This window comes from Sus scrofa, chromosome 7 (genome assembly GCF_000003025.6).
Source record: "Sus scrofa isolate TJ Tabasco breed Duroc chromosome 7, Sscrofa11.1, whole genome shotgun sequence".
NCBI lineage: Eukaryota > Metazoa > Chordata > Mammalia > Artiodactyla > Suidae > Sus > Sus scrofa.
The window spans coordinates 38475181-38489347 of NC_010449.5; the positions used below are offsets into that span (position 1 = coordinate 38475181).

Genomic DNA, 14167 nt, shown 5'->3' on the forward strand with positions numbered 1-14167 from the left:
GACGCGCGGCGCCTGGTGCGTGGGGATTCCCGCGGCCGTGGCCACTACCCAGCCTGCCCCGCGGCAAGATGGCGGCCTGAAGGCAGTGGGCAGCGGCAGAAAGTTTGTTTTGGGATTGGAGTAGATGGGCCGGGAGTCTAGAGTTGGGGGGTCGCGGGGACGCCAACATGGAGTTGGGGCGGAGGAGGGGCTAACTTCGGGGTTGAGAAGAGGAAATGGAGTGGTGAAAGGTTGGAGGCGGAGAGGAAAAAAAGGGGGATAAGGATGGAGGGGAGGGGGCCTAAATTCCAGTCGTAGCCTTGGGGGAGGGGATTCGAAGCGGAGAACCAGAAGTAGGTGTGCAGTCCGGACGAAGCAGAGTCACAGATTAGAGGGGAACTTCTTAGCAGAGAGTGAGAGTAAAAAGTCCGGAGCATGGGGCCGAGGCCCAACCGTACCAGGCCGGCAGGAGAGGAAAGGGGTCTTATCCATGGAGGAAGATAATAGCGAAGGGGGAACGAGAGACCTGAAGGATGCTGGGCAGGTTTGGTAAGGAGGAAATAAAGCCAGTCAGATGACCCTTTTCTAGACTTAGATCAGCCTTTCCACAGTTCTTATAGCAGCATGTGCCCCAGTTTCAGCTGAAGACTCAGGGGCCCCAGGGACTGGAAGAAATCACAGTGCCTACTTGGAAAGAAGAAGAGGTAGCGACTTGCCCCAGCTCAACCCCAGAGCGGGTAAGGTGGCCTCCGGTGACAGATTGGCATGCTCCCTGGGTGCAGGGTGCATGGGCTCCGAGTGATGCTGAAAATCATTTAATCTGAGAAGGGCACTTTTCCATAGAGGCTGCCCTTTGCCTGTGATCTCTAAGTTAGTGTTCTACTTAGATCTCATTTTTGAGAGTTGGGCGTAGAATTGAGCCTTGTATGCCTTTACCTGTGCAGGCAAATGTGGACAAGAGCCTAGAGATCAGGCTGAGAGTATTTTAACACATCCCTGTCACAAGCAGTTTCCTTCATGCTCACTGTATTTTCCTTGATCTCCCCGTCACATCTTCAGTTTGGTATTCTGCCTGAAGTGGAGATATGTGGGGGACAGATGGTGGGGAGTCATAAGAAAACAAATTTTTGATGGTGTTCACTAACCGTTTAGGAACTGGCTGTCACCAACTCATTCCTGAATTCACTCTTGCAGCATGCCCACCTCTTTTGGTCATTTCTTTTGGTAAGAAGGGCCCATTAGTGTTCTTTGGAGGTGTGGATTTGGTGGGTAGTGGGGTCAGAAGAGTGAGGAAGGCAGACTGGGTTTAGGGAGGGGAAACCCAGATGAGTGTATGATAAGAGGTTAAGGTAACCAGTGTAAGGTTCTGCGAATGTTTTTCACATCATTCTGTCCCTAAGACCCCTAGAATTTGAGAGCCGCTTTATAGCCTGGATCAGTTTGATGATGGAAGGAAAGCATTGTAGAACTTGCCCATTTCTCTTCTGGTAGCTTTCTTCTCTTCCTTTATTTTCTTCCTATCAAATCACCTTTTTTTTTTTTTTTTTTTTGGTCTTTCTTTTTTAGGGCATGTGGATGTTCCCAGGCTAGGGGTCTAATTGGAGCTGTAGCCACTGGCCTACGCCACAGCCACAGCCACAGCAACATGGGATCTGAGCCGTGTCTGCAACCTACACCACAGCTCACGGCAATGCCAGATCCTTAACCCACTGAGCGAGGCCAGGGATTGAACCCGCAGCCTCATGGTTCCTAGTCGGATTCATTAACCACTGCACCACGACCGGAACTCCTCAAACCACATTTTTACAAACATCAGTTTCACTAGCCAGACTAAGCATGGCTTGAGAGATAGTGGGCTTGGGGTTGGAGAGAAGAGAAGGAGTCTGGAACCGTAGAGTGAGCGTGGTCCTCACTTCCTTTGATGCCACGCGGATGGCCTAAGTCAGCGTTACGAGCATGCTGCTTATGCCTGTTTCAGGACTAGCATCTGTTCCATGATTGGGCTGGGAAGTCTCATTTGATCTAGGACTCCTTACTAAGCATCTTTTGCTCCCTACTCCCACCCCACCTCTTTCCCCAAAAGTCTTATTCCAGGCACACTAACCCAAATCACAGTCACTAGGCTAGCTTCAGTACCTTCAGGTATCTGAAGAAGTGATGTTATTTACCTGTGACTCCATTTCTAGAATGTTGAGAACTTTCTAAGAACAATTTGTGGATGCCCTAGGAAACTGTGATCAGTAAGGACAGTGTGGGGAGCACACATGGCGGTTAAGCGCACTGACTCTGCAGTCAGACTGTTCAAATGTGGGCTTTCCATTTGTAGCTCTGTGACCTTTAGAATTGCACAGCTCTTTATGCCTTGGCTTTCTGATCAATCAAATAGGGATGGTAAGAATACTTCTATCATGGGTACTTATTTCACATAGGTTGTGTGAGAGTCAAATGAGTTAATGTATTATTTATTTATCTTTGGGGCCGTACCCACAGCATATGGAAGTTCCCAGGCTAGGGGTCGAATTGGAGCTAGAGCCACCAGCCCACACCACAGCCAGAGCAACATGGGATCCAAGCCGCGTCTGCGACCTATACACCACAGCTCATGGCAGCGTTGGATCCTTAACACACTGATTGAGGCCAGGGATCGAACCTGCCTTCTCATGGATACTAGTTGTGTTTGTCGCTGCTGAACCACAGTGGGAACTCCCTAATGTATCTAGAATAGGGCCTGACATTCAATATATATTTGTTGTTATTGTGCTAGTCAGATCTCAGCATTAATTTCTGCTTTAGGATTGAACTTGGTGTCTCTCTGTGGAGCACCTGTACTGGTTTGGACTGCTGTCCTGCTGTTTGGAGAGGAGAGGTTCAGTCCCTGGCTCGGCACAGTGGGTTAAGGATCCCGTGATGCTGCAGTGTACTGATCCCTGGCCTGGGAACATGTGCCTCAGGGTGGCCAAAAAAGGAAAAAATAAAATAATTCAGAGAGTTCCTGTTGTGGCTCAGAGGGTTATGAACCTGACTATTATCCATGAGGAGTGATCCTTGGCCTCACTCAGTGGGTTAAGGATCCGACATTGCTGTGAGTTGTGTAGATCAAAGATGAGGCTCTGATCCCACGTTGCTCTGGCTGTGGTGTAGGCCGGCAACTGCAGCTCCACTTCGACCCCAGCCTGGGAACTTCCATATGCGTCAGGTGCAGCCCTAAAAAGCAAAAAGTAAAATGAAATAAAATGATGTTAAGGTGCCAGTGATTTCCTGTTTGAAGCTGTTAGGCTGTAGAATTACCTAATTTCAGTTGGGCAATGATGATAATAAAAATAATGCTTCGTGAGCACATTCTACATGCCTGGCACTGTTGCCAGGCAACAGTGCCTTTCGTGTATTAACTAGTAGTTTTCACAACAACCCTACAATGTAATTATCCTCATTCTACAGATGAGTAAATAGAGGTGCAAAGTGGTTAAGTAATTTGCTCAGTGTCACCCAGCTAGTAAGTGGAGAGCTGGGATTTGAACTCAGGCAATCTGACTTTAGCAATTGAGCCTTTTGGGGGGTGGGTAGGATTTGGTATGAAAATAAGTTTTATTTATTTGAAATTAACTTTTAAATATGCCTGCTGGCAGTTTGTATCTCGTTTGCTTGTCATGATGGTTAGATGTATACCCGTAGTATAGTAAAATTTTTTTTGATTGTTTAAAAAATGTTTTAGGCACTGAGCTCTTCATCTCAGCTGTCCCCTTCCCCTCAGAGATAGTGACTGGTGCAGGGACTGGTGAGGGAGTCCCCTGTGCCATGTTAGCCAAATCTGGCCTCTTTGTGATTCATCTTGGTGACTGCCCTTTGGAAAACCTTGCACTGGGTTGGGTGAACAGAGTAACATTTGAATCCATTCTTAGCATGCTTTAAAGGTTTGTGTGTGTGTGTGAGTGTGGATGTGAATACAGTGCTCATTTCTGACTTTGATTATTGACATGAGCAGTCGAAGTAGCCATAGTGTTAAATTCATAGACAGTTTGGATGCATCATTCTTTTAAAAACAGCAAGTAGCAAGCTACAGGGTGAGGGGGGGAAATGTGGCATTTAAAACAACTCCCTCCTGGAATTCCCATCGTGGCTCAGTGGTTAACGAATCCGACTAGGAACCGTGAGGTTGTGGGTTGGATCCCTGGCCTCACTCAGTGGGTTAAGGATCCAGCGTTGCTGTGAGATGTGATGTAGGTCAAAGATGCGGCTCGGATCCCGAGTTGCTGTGGCTCTTGCATAGGCTGGCGGCTACAGCTCTGATTAGACCCCTAGCTTGGGAACCCCCATATGCTGCGGGAGTGGTCCTAGAAAAGGCAAAAGACAAAAAATATATGTTTAAATAAAACAACTCCCTCCCAGAGTTCCTGTTGTGGCTCAGTGGTAACAAACCCAGCTAGTAACCATGAGGACTCGGGTTTGATCCCTGGCCTCCCTCAGTGGGATAAGGATCTGGCGTTGCTGTGAGCTGTGGTGTAGGTTGTAGACTCGGCTCAGCTCTGGTGTTGCTGTGGTGTAGGCCGGTGGCTGCAGCTCCAATTTGACCCCTGGCCTGGCAGCTTCCATGTGCATCCGGTGTAGCTCTGAAACAAACAGCCCAAAACACCCCTAGCTCCCTCCCTGCAGTGGGAGAGGAAAATGGAAAAGAAATGTGCTTGTGCTGAAGCTGGGGTCTCTGAGGGAGGCTTTCCCTTTAGCCAGTTGGGAGGCTGGTGTGCAGCCCTGGGGCAGAGGTATGCGCAATGACTGACTGACTGGCTTTCCTTTGCCCTGTATTTAAGACTCACTCTTCCCTTCCTTCTGAGTCATGTCCTGTCTATTTAACATGCCCTCGGGGCCCATATTTTCCTTCAGTAAGTGACTCTCCCCTCTGCCCTCAGAGTAGGCACGTGTGTGGTGTCTGACCAGATTTCAGGAAAAGGGGGCTCAGGACCCAGGCCTTTCCCTGGGAATTCGGACCTGACCCTGTGGTGAACTTTTCTCCTTGTTGTGGCATGTGTGATTTTGAGAGTTAGCTGCATCTGTCGGTCTCTGCTGCCCTCCTCCATCAATAGAGGAGCCACATATCTCGGGATAATGCACTTGATCTTGATTTGTGCTGCAGTCAGCGTGCTGAAACGTGTTACCTCCGAAGAGTAGACCTTTGTGTTTGGTAGACATCCTGAAAAGTTCTGGATTCGGGTCCCATTTTTAGCAAATGATTGAACTGCAGGGTGAAGGCTGATGGATTTTGAGCTGATTCTCCCCCCCTTAGCATTTTCTTCTTGTTGTCTAAGTCATTGTCTTCTCATAACACCCTCTATTCATGTGTTATCTTCGAATTGAACTCCTTCACTTCTCACCACCATGTTTTGAGTGCCAAGGACCTGTAGGTAAACTGGGCCTTCATTTCTCCACCTGCTTCAACGTCTGTTATTAACAACTCTCTGAACTTACCTGATTCTCAGTAGCTTCTGGGCCTTTGCACATGCTGGTTCTGCTGTCGGGAATGCAGACATTCCAGATCCCCTTTACCTTATTGCTCTAAAGGTCTCAGCTTTTTGGTTTTGGGTTGGGGGCGGGTTTAGCTGTGCCTGTAGCATATGAAAATTCTCAGGCCAGGGATGGAACCCAGGCTATAGCAGGGACCACTGCAGTGACAATGCCTGATCCCTAACCTTCTGAGCCACCAGGGAACTCTCCTGAGGTCTCAGTTTAAATGTCACTTCCTTGGGATCTCACCGCCCTTTAATGACCTTCTGTGCCTACTTCTGTTTTAAAACTTAGGTGATATTGCAATTGCCTGTTTACTTGTCTGACTCCCACAAGTCTGTAAGTGCCTTGAGCAGAGACTGTGTCTTATTCACTGTTGTATTCTAGCATGTAGGATCGTGGAGGGCACGTAAGAGGTGTTTTCTCAGGCTGTGGTACCTATCGAGTGAATGAAATGTGGGCAGTCTCTCCCTACTCTATTCTGTCTTCCATGCTGCTGTAAAAATGCTTTTCTGTAAAAAACAGTGTCTCTCCCCTTAGAAATGTCATGGTTTCTCCCATGTTTACAATAAAGCCCACACTTTCTTCTTTTTTTTTTTTTTTTGTCTTTTTTAGGGCTGCACTCAGCATATGGAGGTTCCTAGGCTAGGGACAAATCAGAGCTGTAGCCGCCGGCCTATGCCACAGCCATAGCAACGCCAGATCCGAGCCTCATCTGCGACCTACACCACAGCTCATGGCAATGCTGGATCCTTAACCCACTGAGCAAAGCCACGGATCGAACCCACATCCTCATGGATGCTAGCTGGGTTTGTTAACCACTGAGCCATGACGGACACTCCTAAAGCCCACACTCTTTGAGCTAAGCCTGCAGAAAAGTTCTTTACCCTCTGACACACAGTCCGCCCTTTAGCCCCAATTGCTGCTGCTCCACTTCTTCTGCCCTTTCTCCTTGCTCCTGAGCTTCCTATTGCTCCTGAACCAGTTTTTCTCCACCATTCACTCTCTTCATGCTTGTGCACTTCATTCTGTTCATAATGTTCACCTCTGTCTCTGACGCTCTGCCCACCCCCTAAGACCTAGCTTCTCTGTCACCTTCAGTGAGAAGACAGCCCTCTCGGTCCCCACAGCACTTTGAACATCTGTTGTGACATTTGCCACGTTGTGTCGTGAGTTCTCTGTTTACCTGTCTGTCTCTTTCACCGAGCTCACTCCCTGTAGAGGAGGGACCCCCCCCTGATCATGGGGTGGGGGGTGGGGGCAGGGGAGACTGGGAGGGCAGGGGTGAGGGGAGTTGGAAGTGGGTTGAGCCACGTGGTAGAGTCTGATTTTGGAGCTGGGATTCAATCCCGACTCTGCCACCTATCAGCTGTGCAACTTTGGGCATATAGCTTAACTCTTAGGATCCCTGGTCTTGTCCCCTATAAAATAAAGATGACATCGGTTTTGCAGGAGTATTGAGCGTTGGAGATAACCACTTCACAGCATGTAGCATGATGCCTGGCATGGGACAGTAAATACTTGTTGAATGAATTAATCCCATGTTGGAAAACTCAGTGGATGAGAAAAGGCTTTGTTTTATTCAGTCTCGGCTAAGCCTTTTTATTTTTGCCAGGTAGCCAGGAACATTTTTGAGGTGGGGGTATAAAATTGAGTCTCCTTTCTTGTGATGAAGTGAGATTGGGGACATCGTTAGTGTGCAAGATAAGATTGTTAATGCTTCTCCCTATCTGTGTTGTGATGACTCCTTTGATGGATCATGAGGTGCATGTGAGATTGGTGGTGACCTTGATGGATCCAGGTGGGGGTGCGTAGATGATGGATCTGTAATGTCATTAAGGCTGTGGATGACTGGATGGGGTGTTTGAGGATCCGTGTTCCCAGGGGTTTTCTGGATTGAAGAAGGTGGGTGAAGCTGATGGAACACATCTAGGCATTGAAGAAGCCAGACTTCTTGTCCTAGTTTTCTTGGGGCTTCAGTGATCTTCTTGTGCTACAGAACAGGCTTAATTCAGGTGCTCCCCAGAAATGGGGCTGGAAGCTGAGAGTCACTGTCCATTCTTTTGTCATTTTTTCAGTGTAGTTGATGGGAGTAGTTCTTGGGGCACCAGTTCCAAACAAACAGCAAAGGAATTTGTTTCCAGAAGTCTAGACCTCTTAATTGTATAATGCCAGGTGGTGCTCCAATGCTACAATCAGAGGAAGATTTGCCTGGGTTCTGGGGAGGGCAGCCTTCTTGTCTGGCCCTTAAAGCCCTGACCCAGCCAGGTACCTCTCTTCTGCCCTCGGAGCACTCACCACACCGTGATGCAGGGGGACGCAGGGGCGGGTTCTCCCTGCCAAAGGGCAAGGTCTTCTTTCTTTAAAGCTTCTTTGGGGCAAGGTCATTTATTGAAGGCTGAGCTTTTAGACCCTGCATAATAGATCCTGAGCAGTCCTGATTCCTGTGTGACCCAGCCCAGTCCTCCTTGGACTAAAGCAGATCTATCTGGCAAAACTTTTTGAACTCTCAGGAAGGAAGGTCCTGAATAAACAAAAGGCGATAGTATTATCAATGGCATTACTAATTATTTTCCAGAGTTGAGATAATGTAGTAAAATGATTTTCCAGGTGCTTGGCTTCAGCTGGCTCCCTTCTCAGCCTTCTTATGTTCTAACCACACATCCATAAGCCAGCAGGAAGGAGTTAGAATAGGAGGCGAAGTACACACAGGTGTATTTTCTTGCTTAATTAGCATCTTCTAAAAAGTCTTTGGCTGCTGGCATCGTCTTTGTTACTCATTAAGCTCCTTTTAGTGCCCGTTGCAATCTGCTTGCTTTTCTCTTGTGTTTCTAGTCCCATCTCGATGTGCTCTGTGCTGACAGCCCGGACTTACTACAACCTTGTCAGTGCCTAGATGAACCAAAAGGATGAACCAGCAGGTAGAAGTGGAGCAAAGGCGTTTTCCTGGGGCTTTGCCCCTCATCTCTCCATGTAGGGTGCGCACTGCAATGTGGCATGTCTTCCTGCTGGCATCTTGGCAGGAGTAATGAGCTGCATTGTATGTTAAGCAGCTTTGAGAGAAGGTTGGCCTAGCCAGCTGGACGGGATTGAGTTGTGTGCCTTTAGGACTCAGAGGGACCAAGTCCCATGGACTGGCCATGAATGGAAAAGTACTTTGTTGGACTTACCTCGTAAGTGCCAACTGTTTGGTGACGTTTGGAATCTATAAAGGACATGGCCCCCTATTTGTAAAGAGCTTCTGTGCTCGCACAGTAAACCGTGGCAGGGGAGGGACTGTCTTGAAGGAAGTCAGCCTAGACCCAAGAGCCCCATGCTCCTACTCAGCCAACCAGCAGGACAGAGCTCTGTGCTGATCACCTTGGGTACTGGGCAGTGGCCTCTTTGCACCTTCCCACATAAGCCAATCCCAGACGTCTTTGAGGGTATCTTCCCTCTGGCTCCCTAGAGAAGTCACTTTCCAGATTTTGGAAGGGGAGGGTTCTGTCCCAGTGTCTCATCTTGGGCAAGTCACTTGTCCTCTCTGTCACTTGAGAGTGGAAGAACTCCACTTGTTTGGTGGGTCTCATTAGCTACAAGGATCAAAGGAAACGTCAAGGGAGGGAAAGCGCTTCTGGAGAGGTAAAGCACAGTGCAGATGGAGGGCTTGGTCTGCTTGTTGAGGACTTTTATGTTTTCATCATAAATAGATATCCTCATGTAAAATACCAACCATACAGAAAAACACACAGAATAAAAAAAAAAAAAAAAAAAAAAGAGGAGTTCCTGCTGTGGCATGATGGGATCAGCAGCATCTCTGCAGCAACAAGAGACAGGTTCTATCCTCGACCCATCACAGTGGGTGAAAGGACCTGGCATTGCCCACCTGGCTCCTGTGGCTTGGATCTGATCCCTGGCCTGGGAACTCTATAGCCACAGAGTGGCCAAAAAAAAAAAAAAAAAGTAAAAAGATCTTCCCTTTCTTCCCCAACTGCTTCTAAGCACTTTCCCAAAGGTAGGGAGCTATATTGTTAACCATTTATCACATAGCCTTCTAGTCATTTTTGTGTACTTCCAGACTTTCCTCATTGTATATCGCCTATAAAAAATTAAAAAAAAAAAAACCTCAATAGTAATACATTCAACTTTTTCTGCCCTCCTAGCAGAAAACCCCCAGGGGGAAAATAGTCTCCATTGGAGCCTTTGAGGAGCCTGGCTACAGCCTCCCTCCAGCGTGGTGCGTTCCTTGGGGGTCAGCTCCTTTGGAGGGTAGAGAAGCTTTCCTAGAGGTTCTCACCACAGCAGGTACCCTGCTTGTCTCCAAGGGATTGATTTTTATTTTGAGGTGAAATTGTCTGGCAGGAGTGCCCTTGAGTGGGAGTGAGGATGGATGTAAGGGTGACGTGGGCACAGCACTTTGATGTGTGCTTCTCCCCGTCATTACCCTTTCATCTTTGGCTGGAAGAGAGTAGACTTACCTGATTTGTCAACCCCTATTTCAGGGCAGAGAGAGTCCCTCCCTCCCCCCCCTGGTTTCTGAAACCTTGCATTAGCCAGGTGACTTGCCTCACTTTTTGAAAGCAAACCAGGAGTTCCCACTGTGGTGCAATGGAATCTGTGGTGTCTCTGCAGTGCCAGGACGCAGGTTTGATCCCTGGCATAGCACAGTGGGTTAGAGGATCCTGTATTTCTGCAGCTATGGCTTAGGTCCCATCTGTGGCTTAGATCCGATCCCTGGCCTGGGAGTTCCACATGCTGCGGGGTGGCCCAAAAATCAAAAAAGAAAGAAAAAGCAGGAGTTCCCATAGTGGCTCAGCAGAAATGAATCTTACTAGCATCCATGAGGGCACAGGTTTGATCTCCGTCCTCGATCAGTGGGTTGGGGATCCAGCGTTGCTGTGAGCTGTGGTGTAAGTCGCAGACGTGGCTTGGACCCTGTGTTCTTGTGGCTGTGGTGTAGGCCAGCAGCTACAGCTCCAGTTCGACCCCTAGCCTGGGAACTTCCATATGCAGTGGATGTGGCCCTAAAAAGACAAAAAAAAAAAACAAAGAAAACAGAGCAAACCAGACCCAGCTGGTAGGTGTGTATGTATGTATCTAATTATTTCATTTTTGTGGTGAGGATTCTGAGGATAGACTGTCCATGGCCATGCTTTGTTACAGGCTGGAGTTGTCTTCTGCTAGGCAGTTACCTCACCCTCCATGCTCAGGCCGTGGCCTTTTGACCTTGGGGCTATCAGAGCCTGTGGGAAGCCCATTAGGGGCTCCTCCTGCCTGTGTTTATACTTGGCCTGGGCTCAGGCAAAGACCAGGCACGTATGTGGGGCGAGTGTGGTCTCTGTTTTTCCCTCCTACCCAGAGTTATCATCCGCAGGCCTTTCAGATAGAAGGGGGATCTTTCTGCTTTTTCCCTGCCAGCCCTTCTCTATGAAGCAGAGGCAGTATTTGCTGATGTGTTTGCTGTAACTTTCCTGTCCTGCTGCCCCAGGGGTCCCATCTTGGGGGTGGGGGTTTCTGGGACTCCATGGCTGTGGCACATCTGCCTTGAGATCTCTAAGCCAGGGTGTGTCACTTCCCCTAGGTGGTTCTGGAGGCTTCAGGAAAGGATGTTCTTTGGGCTAGCTATGTGAGAAGGCTAGCCTTTCCAGGCATTGCTCGTTTGGAGGCGGGTGGGATAGTCCCTATCAGAGTCTGGGGATCCGGGCTGTAATAAAGCCCTGTCCTCGCTCTGTGGGTTCTTCTGGGGCCAGCTCCCTAGGAAGTGCCATCCCCCGGCCCTTTGAGAAACTGAAAGGTGGCAGTGTGTCACCATTCCCTTGACTGGCCAGGCTCTGGGTGCAGGCACACACTGCCCCATTGTACGGTGCATTCCATGCGGCTCTTGTTGCAGCCTCCGGCCCCTGGGCCAGTTCTCTCCCTGCTCCTTACTCGGAGCCTGTGGGAGGTGGTGGGCTGAACTCTGCTGGCATGGGCAAGGTGGCAGCTACAGCTGTGGGTGCTTTTGTTCTTGCAACCAGCCCTCAGAGCTCGGTGCAGCCGGCAGCAAGTGTTCTGGGGGTTAGGTGAGGCAGGAGCAGTGCCCCCACCACCGCAGCGCTCCGCTCCTTCCATTGACCACCAAGAAGGAGACCCTTGTTCCTTGGGGTCACAGGCTGGGCTCAGGGGTTGGCAGGGGGAGTGCACGCCTTGCCTTCCCGAGGGGAGAACGCCCTCGAGGGTCTGGTGGTAAGTGTGGAGGAGTGTTCCCTGTCAGCAGAGGGTGGTGTGTACCCTCGGGCATCCGCAGCTTGGCATCCTTTCTGCTCTCTCTTTGCAGCTCCGGAGCTGGGCTGCTCACAAACCAAGCTGTCTGTTTGTATGGAGTGCCTGGAGGGCATCTGCCATGAGTCTGTCGCTAACCGTGCTAACCAGGAGAGCTGGCTGGTTGGGGAGAAGACACTAACCCTGTGAGTCTGACCTGGGCCAGCTAACCTACCCTGAGGGGTCCCCCAGCCTCACCTCTGTCCTCCCCTCCTGCCCCCAACCTGGGCCTCCTCCCCTTAGCTTACATCACGCTCATTACATCCTCTGCTCGCTCAGCCTTACCACTGGGTTCCCCCCACCTTCCCAGTCTCCTTGCTGCGGGTGGGGTTGTACACGGGCGCCTGCCCCACTGCTGGCCTGCTGCTGGACTCTGCCCCTCCCTCTCCTCTCCGTAGTACCGGGCCTCTCACTTCTCCCTGAAGACAGAATGCTTAGTGTTTCTGTTTAATCTGCTCTTAGCACCTGGGAGTTTGAGACCAGCCCTCAGGTACCACGCTGTGGGTTTCATGCCTTGGAGACAATGGAAGAAGGGTGGGAAGGGAGTTTTCTGCTCGACTGGATAGTGTCCTCCCTTTATCAAGAGGGGAAGATGGTGTCCCTGTTGTGCTCATCCCGGAATGAGAACTTAGGATCCATTGCAGGTTCTTCTTGGGGGTGGGGAGGTTGAGGAAAACCTTGGCCTGGTAGTGGGAAATTGCCCAGGCAGAAGAGTGAAACTACTTAAACTGAAAGCTGGAGCCAGAACCAGGTACCCATCTGAGATGTAGCTCCCATGGGTGACCGTTGCTCTGGGAGGTGGAGTGGGTGGAGTTTGACCTTCCATCGCCTTCCATGTCTGGAGCTTCAGGTGGACTTTAGCCGAGAAGAGCTGGGAAGGGCGCCTTGGCCAGAGTAGGCAGGACCTGTCTTTGGACTCCACAGTGGGTCTGGGAGAGGCAGTGGCTTCTGCTTACTGTAGAGAAGTTCCCATCCAGCTCCCTCCCCACTCCAGGCTTGGAAAGGAGAAAGGGGTCCTGGGATAGCAGGAAGGCCGATTGCTCCAAGCTCCCTATGTTCTGCACAGGTAACTTTGTAGGCAGACCCTCTGTTTCCAGCCTCAAGGCATTGCAGTGTGGGCTGGGCTGGATGGGGGAACTTGGGACCTGAAGGTTGTCCTCTAAGTGGATTCTGTTTCCCTTGCGCCAGGGAGAGGGATGGCAGGGAGCTGCCTGTGAACCTGGGGTGTGGTGAGAGCAGGTGTGGGTGCTGCATGGATGCAGGGACCTGAATAGGGACTCAGCAAGCTGGAGGGGCTTGTGGCTTGGCTCTGACCAGGAGAGCAGAAGGGGCTGGGAGGGGAGGGCTGGTTCAGGGCCACCCCTCATTTTGTCCTTCCTTAGGAGAGGGCATGGGGACTAAGGTCAAGTGCTGGTTTTGATCGTGGGGATTTTTTCGGCCCTCCCTTTGGGGCTTGGTTTGTTTGGATCATTGTCATCAGTTGTCTTCAGCCCCTTGTTCCTGCCAAGTGTTTGCTTGAATGAGAGGCCAGGTGGATAGACTTGAGGTATTTGCTCAGGTGGGGAGCCAGGTGAGCTCTCTCAGGTCACCAGCACTAGTTCTGAGGCCTCAGGATGACTCTGGGGCAGGATAATTCCCACCTATTTTGGCTTTAAAACCCTGTCTGTTCCGTTTAGAGTAGGCAGGGGGCCAGGTCAGGGCCGCGGGCAGCATGTCCTAGGAGGGTGAGGTTGTGCTTGCCCAGAGGGGTGACAGGCCTGGCTGGGGGAGGGGCAGCTGGGCTGGTCTGGGCACAGACTGGCATTTTTCAGCCTTGTCATCGGCCCAGAGCAGAGCCTGCCCGGGCCCCACCCCATGCTCTGCTGGCTGCTTGCCTGCCACGCGCCCAGCATCGCTGAGGGCCTTGCTCGGGTATCTCAGGAACAGCTGCGCCGGAAACTGGGGGCCAGTGTGGGGAAGGCTTAGCCCAGCCTGCTTGGGTAGGATTGGCTGGCTCTGCAGCTCTTGGCTGACAGTAGAGGTGGAGGGGGCCATACAAGTTGGGGGTGGTCCTGGTGGACAATGCCAGAGGCCCCTGCCGGGTCCCCTGGTTACCGGGTGGTGGTTCGTGGTTTGGGGGCTTCAGCTGAAGGCAGAGCCTGGATTTCAGAGGCTTGAGAAGCAGCCAGACTCCTAGGGCAGGAGTGGGTCCTGCCCCCAGAGGCGCAGCTTCCCCCAGGCCCGCGGGGTTCAGAGACTACCTCAGGGCCTGCAGCTGAGGAGATTCTGATTCCTACAGGGGAGGCGCTGCTCCCTCTAATCAGACATTCGTGTTTAGTGGTTGATTAGGGGCTTAAGGAAGAGCAAAAAAGAAAAAAGGCAGTAGTGATTGCTAACTTCCATTTGTCTTTTTTTTTTTAATTGTCTTTTCTAG

The 14167-nt window shown here is 50.6% G+C and overlaps 1 protein-coding gene across 24 annotated transcripts in view; it reads left to right on the top strand.

Annotated features, from left to right (window-relative positions):
- The window catches only part of TJAP1 (tight junction associated protein 1), a 26352-nt gene continuing 12185 nt past the window's right edge, over nt 1-14167 (top strand). For 5 of the 24 annotated variants that reach the window (XM_021098776.1, XM_021098779.1, XM_021098759.1 and 2 more), the window contains exons 1-2: nt 1-102; nt 615-716. The gene's annotated coding sequence lies outside the window, so the exon portion shown is untranslated. The other 19 variants (XM_021098772.1, XM_021098771.1, XM_021098778.1 and 16 more) reach the window with 13 other exon arrangements.